Source organism: Mus pahari, chromosome 2, assembly GCF_900095145.1.
Source record: "Mus pahari chromosome 2, PAHARI_EIJ_v1.1, whole genome shotgun sequence".
Taxonomy (NCBI): Eukaryota; Metazoa; Chordata; class Mammalia; order Rodentia; family Muridae; genus Mus; species Mus pahari.
The window spans coordinates 6,276,399-6,286,338 of record NC_034591.1 but is presented as its reverse complement, the minus strand read 5'-3'; positions in this window follow the sequence as shown (position 1 = coordinate 6,286,338).

Genomic DNA, 9,940 nt, shown 5'->3' with positions numbered 1-9,940 from the left:
TTATCATTGAGAAGAGTGTTGTTCAGTTTCCACGTGAGTGTTGGCTTTCTATTGTTTATGCTGTTATCCTACCCAGAAGCTGTGTTGCTTCTCAGGCAGAGCACCGGAGCAAAGGTGGCTCTCCTGAAGGCTGGCTCAGGCCTTGAGACTCCCCTGGGCAGACACTCCTCCTCAGTCAGGAATGGTGCTGGGTGCCTGGAGCCAGAAATGGGACCCTTCCCAGATGCTGTGTCACTTTTGCAGTCTGCCCTCTCCCTGGCAGTGCACAGGAGCAAAGATGGCTCTCCTAAGTGTCAACTTTTTAATTAATTAAATTTGTTCTTAGATAAATTCAAACATGGACACAATATTTTTATTGTCTCATCCCATAATTGCTTTCTGCTATTTTCATATCATCCCTATTCATACTATCTCTTTCCTCATATCTCTCTCAAGTTCACATTTACTTGTTTTGTGACCAAATAGATTTAACTAGGATTTGCAAGTTCATATATTTGAACATATCTGTTTGTGACTAGTGGACTCAGTGATGAATACTCTACAGTGGTAGGTATGCAGACAATAACTAATATTGAAACATTAAAGGATAAATCTCTGTGACCTACTAACTATTCTGACTCATTGCTCACAGGGCTAGTTTTTGTGGGCTCTGTGTAGTAATCACAATTGTTTGATTTAATGATTCACATTGTTTTATCAAGTGTGATATTTTGCAGTCATTTACCTTATCTTCCAGCTATTATGTACCTCCCATGACTTTTTTCAACGGTCCTTGAGCCTTATAAGATCTTCTACAAATATCTGGTTTAGGCTTAGTCATTAACTGACACTTATTCTCAGAACCTTGGGCATCTTTAAATGTCTGCATTCACCCACCATTTACTGTAAAGAAGGGATTCTCTGATAAAGGCTGGTGAAGCTTTGGTCTAGAATACAAGAAAATTCATTTAAAAGGAAGTTTGATGATATGCCAATTTAGTTAAACAACAGTAATAAGAGGCAACATTTTATTTATAATAAAAGAAGATGTTACTTGTAGATATTCTTTTATAAAGTATTAGAAGCAAGATCTTTTTTGCCATCTGAATAAATATAGAAGAATCAAAGGTTACTAGAAAGGGCACTGACTCTGAACAAAAGCACTTTCATAATTCAAATGTTAATGGCAGTGGGTTACACTATAATTAAATCTCAGGTCCTAGAAGCCTCACTATCTATTGCCTAATATTTTCCACATCCACTCACGCCAGGAATTTAGCATGGTTATGAGCCCTAACAAGCTGAAAACCATTAGCCAAGGTTGCTTTCCCCATGGCCCACAAGTCATTTCAACTCCAAAGCTATCTCCTTGGTAAACATCTTCGCTTCCTTCCCCCCACTTTTTCTAACATAAAATACACTGTTTCTTATGTTGGTGTATTAATTTATATAGATTGTAACCTGTGTATCTCTTTTTATACCTAGGAAATACTCTCATCTTTTTCCTTTCATGATGATCTCAATTCCAAACTTTAGAAGCAACACAGATGTCAGTGTCACAGTAATCAGAGTCTTCTATCTAGATGATTCACCTGATTGGTAAAATAATTGTAAAATAGATTCAGAAGGACAATTAAATATAATTTTTCAGAGGCATGTGATGTTTACCTCTTTTACTTACTTAATCTTATTTTCTGATGGAATATCTCTGACCAGTGATCATACCCTTTACCTCAGAGGTGGCTGATATTTCATATTCATATGTCTCTACTGGTGACTAGAAGGCCTAAGGATGCATATGACTATCATCTCATTCTTCCTTACTAACATCCCCTGTCATTTAGAACATAAGGAATTCTTATTACTTGAGGTACTGGTTGCCTCTATTCCAGAAATTCCATAGATAAGCCTACTCTGGACTTTCCCTATGCATTTCCATCTAATTATAGTTCCATGATTTTACTTATAGAGCATAAGCATTCTACTAAATCCACAACAATATCATTTGAATAGTAAACATGGTTAGATAATAACTGTAATAAAAGGAAATTCCTAATAAAAAATTTCATTTTAAAGAACATGGAACTGTTCATGTCAAACCATGACCTGATTTATATTAACTACAAGTCACTTAATTGTTTCATGTTTTTCTACTCTAGTGGGTATCTTCAAGCCAAATAGTTATTTTATTAATATTTTAATAACATTAATATTTTTTGAGTTAGAATGCTTGCCATTGAGTTAGAGTGGCTCTTTGTGCTAATAATGTTATATAATCCTCACTGCATAGTAGGATCTGAATCCAATGGGGATTTGATTTTATGTTTATCAAATATTAGTTCAATTGTTAGTATATGTTGAATACCTTTGCATCAACCATCTCACTGAAGATTAGGAGTAAAATATTAGCTACACTTGAAGAAGAAACAGCCATGCAAATAGTATATTTGACTGTGGTATTTAATCTTCATTGTCAACTGTATAGATTTTAAATCACCTAGGAGACACACACTTCTAACTATGGATTTTGATGGTGTTTCAACAAAAGACTGAGTAACAGTGGGCAAACTCTGATTGCATGTGACACATCCACTGGGCTAGGGTCCTGAACTAAGAAAATCCAAGAAAACCAATATGCATCTCTCTGTTGTGAATACAACGTGACTAACTACTTTACATTTAGAGCTGTCGTATTACTGTTACTAAAACTCTGTGAAATCCACACCTAAATGTTTACACTGCTACAAGAGAGATTCTCTCAATATAAAGGCCTCTCCAATCAGTATCTTGTGTTTAGACAGATAGACATATGACCAAAATGATATTCTTACTATGTCTATCTATCCTAGTTTTTTCTTACACAATTTTTAAATCCTTGAAAATACAGCCTATATTCATCTAAATATTATTTTATCTTTGTTCCAATTATACTGCAAATCTTTATCAGTATTGTTACTATAGAGTGCAGTATGAAAAAAAATGCTTTGCCCAGAGAATCACATTAATATTTATTGAAAATAAATGTCTAATATTGATTATCAATTTAACAAAATCTAGAAGCACATGGGAGACAAGCCTGTAGGCACATCTCTGAGGAACTATTTAGATTAGGTTAATTGAAATCAGAAAACCCATATTAACTGTCTTTAGTGTTACATTTCTAATTAATTGTTTAATAGTTCCACTTAAGGATGAAAAACATATTGATTTTCTTTTTTCCAAATTTTAACACATTTTTTTTAAATCTTATTACTACAATGTCTTAGTTTTAGTTTTATTGCTGTGAATAGACACCATGACCAAAGCAACTCTTATAAGGACAACATTTAATTGGGGCTGGATTACAGGTTCAGAGGTTCAGTCTGTTATCATCAAAGCGGGAACATGGTAGCATCCAAGCAGGAATTGTGCAGAAGGAACTGAGTGTTCTACATCTTCATCTNAAGGCTGCTAGAAGAATACTGACTTATAGGCAGCTAGGATGAGGGTCTGAAAGCCCATAGCCACATTGACACACCTACTACAAGAAGACTACACCTACTCCAACAGGGCCAGGGGCAAAACTTCTAAATGTGCTACTCCCTGATCCAAGCATGTACAAGCCATCATTTATATGTATGTACTGAATAAAATTTTAGTTCCTTTAATTCCTTATTGTACAATGAAACACCATAATACTGTCTGGATACCTAAATACTTAAATTATGTAATCATAGATTTCTTTTCACATTATAAAAATATTCATCGCTATAAGCTGCTTAACATACATAATATACTAGCACGTTTTCAATGTAACATGCAATATATTAACCTTTACTATTCTCATTATTATTCTGTCATTTTGTAGGTAGTCATTCTGGTATGATATGATTATGGTTCTATGACGTTTAGAAGTTTACTTGAAGGAATTCTTGGTATATTATAAAAATACACTTAAATGGTAAAATGAAATCTTTCCCTATATGAATCTAAGGTTCATATTTTTATTATTTTCCTCAAGACCATGCTATATGTTTTTATCTTGTACTTAAATTTTAAGATTTATTTTTTGCATAAAAATGTACTGAAAATTTGATTAAAGTTTGAATTGAAAATTTACATTACATTGGGTCAGCGACTAATTTTCCTGTATTGATTCTACGTGAGCAAGGGAGGTCCCTCCATTTTCCAGTGTCTTCAATTATTTCATTCACTATTAAAAGTTTTTCATCCGACAGGTCTTTCCTTTCCTTGGTTAGCTGTATTTCAAAGGTGTGCTGGGTGACTGAAGGGGTGCTTCTGATCTCCTTCTACTTTTTGGTTATTTGAATGGGATTCATTCTCTAACTTGTTTCTTAGTATGTTGGCTATTTGTATATGAAGGCCACTCATTGTTATATTGGTTTTGTACTCTGACACAAGAAAGAAAATATTGATCAGCATTATGTGTTTTAAATCAGAATATTTAGGGTCTTTTATGTATATAGAATCATGTCATTTTCAAATATTGATAGCTTTATTTTTTGTTTCCTTTTAATTCCTACTTTTGTCTTGATCTTCTAATTAGAACTGAATGCATCACATTAGATAGAAATGGGGAATGTGGACACTCATTTCTTATGGTTGACTTTATGTAGAATGCTTCGATTTCTTTTTTCTTTTTTTTTTTACCTTTTAAAATTATTTTTATTGGTTATTTTATTTATTTACACTTTAAATGTTATCCCCCTTCCCAGTCTCCCTTCCAGAAACCCCCTATTCCATTCCCCCTCCCCCCTCACACACAACCAATCCTGCCTCAACTCCTAGCATTCCCCTATGTTGGGAAATGAAGTTTATATAGCACCAAGAGCCTTCTCTCCCATTGATGCCAGATAAGGCAATCCTCTGCTACATAACCAGCTGGAGGCATAGGTTCCTTCCTATGTACTCTTTGGTTGGTGGTTTAGTCCTTGGAGCTCTGGGTGGTCTGGCTGGTTGGCATTTTGGTTCTTCCTATGGGGTTGCAAACCCCTTTAGCTCTTTCAGTCCTTCTCCTAACTCTTCCATTGGGGTTCCTGTGTTCCATCTTATGGTTGGCTGTGAGGATCCACATCTGTATTGGTCAGGATCTGGCAGAGCCTCTCAGGGGACAACTATACCAGGTTCCTGTAAGCAAGTGCTTCTTGGCATCAGCATTTGTGTCTGGGTTTGGTGTCTGCAAATGGAATGAATTCTTAGGTGGGGTGGTCTCTGTATGGCCTTTCCTTCAGTCTTTGCTCCACTCTTTAACATTGCATTTCATTTAGACAGGAATCATTCTGGGTTAAAATTTTTGAGAAGGCTTGGTGGCTTCATTTGAGATACCTCCTTTGAGAATTCATTGTTTAGTTCTGTACCCTGTTTTTTAAATAGGGTTCCTTGTTTTGCTGGAGTCTAAATTCTTAAGTTCTTTGTATATATTGGATATTAGCCCTCTATTGGATGTATGGTTAGTAAAGATCTTTTCCCAGTATGCAAGTTGCCGTTTTTCCCTGTTGACAGTGTCCTTTGCCTTACAGAAGCTTTTCAATTTCCTGAGATCCCAATTGTCTGGAGTTGATCTTAGAGCAGGAGACATTAATGTATTCTTTTGTGACTAGGCTACCTCACTCAGTATGTTTTCTAGTTCCATCGATTTGCCAAAGAAATTTAGACAACTTTCCCTTATGCTGATGTGTTTGAGGCTCTTTCCCACTTTCTTTCTATTAGATTCAGTGAATCTAGCTTTATGTGGAGGCCCTTGATCCACTTGGACTTGAACGTTATACAAGGAGATAAAAATCGATCAATTTGCATTCTTTTACATGCTGATTGCCATTTGAGCCAGCATGCTGTCTTTTCTCCATTGTATAATTTTGGCTTCTTTATTAGAGATCCGTTGACCATAGGTGTGTGGGCTTAATTGTGGGTCTTCTATGCTATACCATTGATCTGCATGCCTGTCTCTATAGCAATACCATACTGTTTTATAACACTATCTGTAGTACAGTTTGAAATAAGGAAGAGTGTTTGCCCCAGAAGTTCTTATTGCTGAAAATAGTTTTCCCTATCTTGGGTTTTTTTGTCATTTCAGATGAATTTGACAATTACTCTTCCTATCTCTGAGAAGAATTGAGATAGAATTTTGATGGGGATTGCATTGAATCTGTAGATTGCTTTTGTTAAGATGGCCATGTGTTAACTCTGCTTATCCACTAGCATAGAAGATCTTTCCATCTTCTGAGGTCTTCTTCAATTTCAGTTTCAGAGACTTGAAGTTCTTGTTGTAAACAGTTTTCACTTGATTTCTTAGAGTCACAACAAAACATTTTATATTGCTTGTAACTATTGTGGAGAGTATAGAATTTTTTGTTATTTAAGTGCTTTTATACATCAAACATATTAATGAGTATTTTGAGAATCAAAATACTCCAGCTTGTTTCTTCAGACTATTTGCTTGGAAAATTGTTTTCCAGCTTTTCACTCTGAGGAAGTGTCTGTCTTTTTCCCTGAGGTGGGTTTCCTATAAGCTGCAAAATGCTGGGTCCTGTTTGTGTAGCCAGTCGATTAGTCTATGTCTTTTAATTGGGGAATTGAGTCCATTGATGTTAAGAGAAATTAAAGAAAAGTAATTGTTGCTTCCTATTATTTTTGTTGTTAAAGTTGGGATTCTGTTCTTGCGGCTGTCTTCTTTTACGTTTGTTGAAGGTTTACTTCCTTGCTTTTTGTAGGGTGTGGTTTCCATCCTTATGTTGGTGTTTTCCTTTTATTATCCTTTGAAGGGCTGGATTCGTGGAAAGATATTGTGTGAATTTGGTTTTATCATGGAATACTTTGGTTTCTCCATCTACGGTAATTGAGAGTTTTGCTGGATATAGTAGCCTGGGCTGGCATTTGTGTTCTCTTAGGGTCTGTATCACATCTGTCCAGGATCTTCTGGCTTACATAGCCTCTGGTGAGAAGTCTGATGTAATTCTAATAGGCCTGCCTTTATATATTTCTTGACCTTTTTCCCTTACTGCTTTTAATATTCTATCTTTATTTAGTGCATTTGTTGCTCTGATTATTATGTGTCAGGAGGAATTTCTTTTCTGGTCCAGTCTATTTGGAGTTCTGTAGGCTTCTTGTATGTTCAGGGGCATCTCTTTCTTTAGGTTTGGGAAGTTTTCTTCTATAATTTTGTTGAAGATATTTGCTGGCCCTTTAAGTTGAAAATCTTCATTCTCATCTACTCCTATTATCCGAAGGTTTGGTCTTCTCATTGTGTCCTGGATTTCCTGGATGTTTTGAGTTAGAAACTTTTGCATTTAGCATTTTCTTTGATTGCTGTGTCCATGTTCTCTATGGAATCCTCTGCATCTGAGAGTCTCTCTTCCATCTCTTGTATTCTGTTGCTGATGCTCACGTCTATGGTTTCTGATTTCTTTCCTAGGGTTTCTATCTCCAGAGTTGTCTCCCTTTGGGTTTTCTTTATTGTTTTTACTTCCCTTTTTAGGTCTTGGATGGTTTTGTTCAATTCCATCACCTATTTGGTTGTATTTTCCTGTAATTTTTTAAGGGATTTTTGTGTTTCCTCTTTAAGGCCTTTTACCTGTTTAGCAGTGTTCTCCTGAGTTATTAATGCCCTTCTTTAAATCCTCTCCAGCATCATGAGATATGATTTTAAATCCCAGTCTTCCATGTGCTTCCTCTTCTGCTTGTTCATCCTGCCCCTCCCCCCATATTTCCTTGAGGGATTTAATTTTTTTCTTAAAGTCCTCTCTCATCGTCATGAGATGATATTTTAGATATGAATCTTGCTTTCCAGGTGCTTTTAAGTATCCAGGGCTACTGTGGTGGGAGAACTGTGTTCTGATTTTGCCAAGTAGCATTTGTTTCTCTTGCTTATATTCTTGTGCTTGCCTCCCACCATTTGGTTATCTCTGTAGTTAGCTGGCCTTTCTTTCTCTGACTGTAGCTTGTCCCTCCTGTGAGCTTGTGAGACTGTGAGCTTAGATGTGTCAATACCCTTGGGGGACAAGTTTTCTCTGGACAGTATTGGGATGTGGTGGGCTGTGGTTCAGGGTCAGTTGCCATGCACAGATGGAAACAGGAAGGTTTCTGTCCCTGTCTTCTCTGTGGTTTATGGGTCTACTAGGCCCCAGATGGTTTTCACTTGGGCCTGGTATTGGGCTGGGCCTGGTGCTCTCACCTGCAAGTTTGGATTTGTCAGCAGTCCTGGGGGATACATTTTGTCTGGGTAGGATTGGGGTGCAGAGGGCTATGGGACAGAGTCAGCTCCCAGATGAAGATCACTTCAAATTATTTTCTCCAACATATATGCTACTGTTTATAGGTTTGGAATGTATGACAACATGTGCATTCTGTTCCTAATCTGTCAATAGTTTTATAGTAAAAGGATATTGTTTTCACCAGTATTTGCTGAATCTATTGAGATGAGTGTTTGATATGTGTATATAAGGCCATTTATTTTATAGATTACATTCATTGAGTTACATTCTTTGAAATATCTTAGTATCTGCAGACTGAAGTTAATTAGGTCAGGATAAATGGTCTTTCTGATGTGATCTTGGCTCCGATTTGTAAGTATTTTATTGAGGATTTTCACATCTACATTCATCAGAGAGATTATTTTCTAATTATCTTTGTTGTCTCTATTTTGATTTATCACTATAATACTTGCTTTAGAGAAAGATTTTGGAATTATTCCTTTTCGTGCTTATAAATGCACTACTCTGAGAAGCATAGATTTGAGTTCTTTAAAATTCTGATGAAATTCTGCACCAAATTTGGATTGGACTTTGGCTAATACGGACATGATTTATTACTATTTCAATATTTGTTTGAATTTCCATATTGAATATTCAATATTGAAATATTGAATTTAGTTTGATACTGGTCTGTTAAATTGTCTGTTGTAGAAGTTAGGCCCATGCTTGCAGAAATAAGACACAGATTCAAATTATATATTTATAAATACCTTGGCCATTTAGCTAGGCTCTTTGCTAGTGAGATCATAGCTTAAAATAACCTGTGTATTCTAATCTAAATTTTGCTACATTCCTAGTTACCTGTGCTCATGTCTTGTCAAATCTTCCCAGGTGGATCTCCCACCTGGCATTATTACAGAATCCTTTCTGTCTCTGGAATATTATACCTCCTATTTCCTGCCTATGCTATAGGCCATCAGATTTATAATTGGCAGGTGCCACATCCATACAGACATAAGCTATTTAAGCGTTACAGCAATAAATTGAAATAGAAACAACAAGAATAATTAGAAAATAATCTCTCTGTTGACTGTAGATGCAAAAATCCTCAATAAAATATTTACAAATCGAAGCGAAGATAAAATCCGAAAGACCATATATCCTGACCAAATTAACTTCAGTTTATAGATGCTAAGATAATTCAAAGAATGTAACTCAATGAATGTAATTTTTTAAAAATGACCTTACATGTACACATCTACAGTCCATCTCAGTTTTGGTTTAGTAAATAGATAATATGCTATAAGAACTTCTTCAATTTCTGATTAATTTTTCAATAGTCTAGATTATATAATCTAAATATATTTTTATTTTAGACATCTTTTGAACATTTCTCTTTAATTAATGTTCATACAATCTATTCCAATCATAATTTCCTCTCCCTTATCTCCTGCCAGGCACTTCTTACCCCCTTACTGATCTACTTCCATATGTATGTAAAAGACAAAGTAAAGAAAAAACAAATCAGAATAAAATTAAATAAATAAAACATCAAAACCAAAAGAAATATATCCATACACAAACAAAACATATAAACATACTATACCTTAATTATATATTCACAAACTGTCACAATATGTCTATCACACCTACCTTCAAATTTAATGCTATTACTTTATAAATTTTTACTTTATTTATGTCTGTATTTATTTTTAATCTGAGTCCAATTAGTGCTAACCATATGTTCATATGCATGGGAAACTTACTGGTGG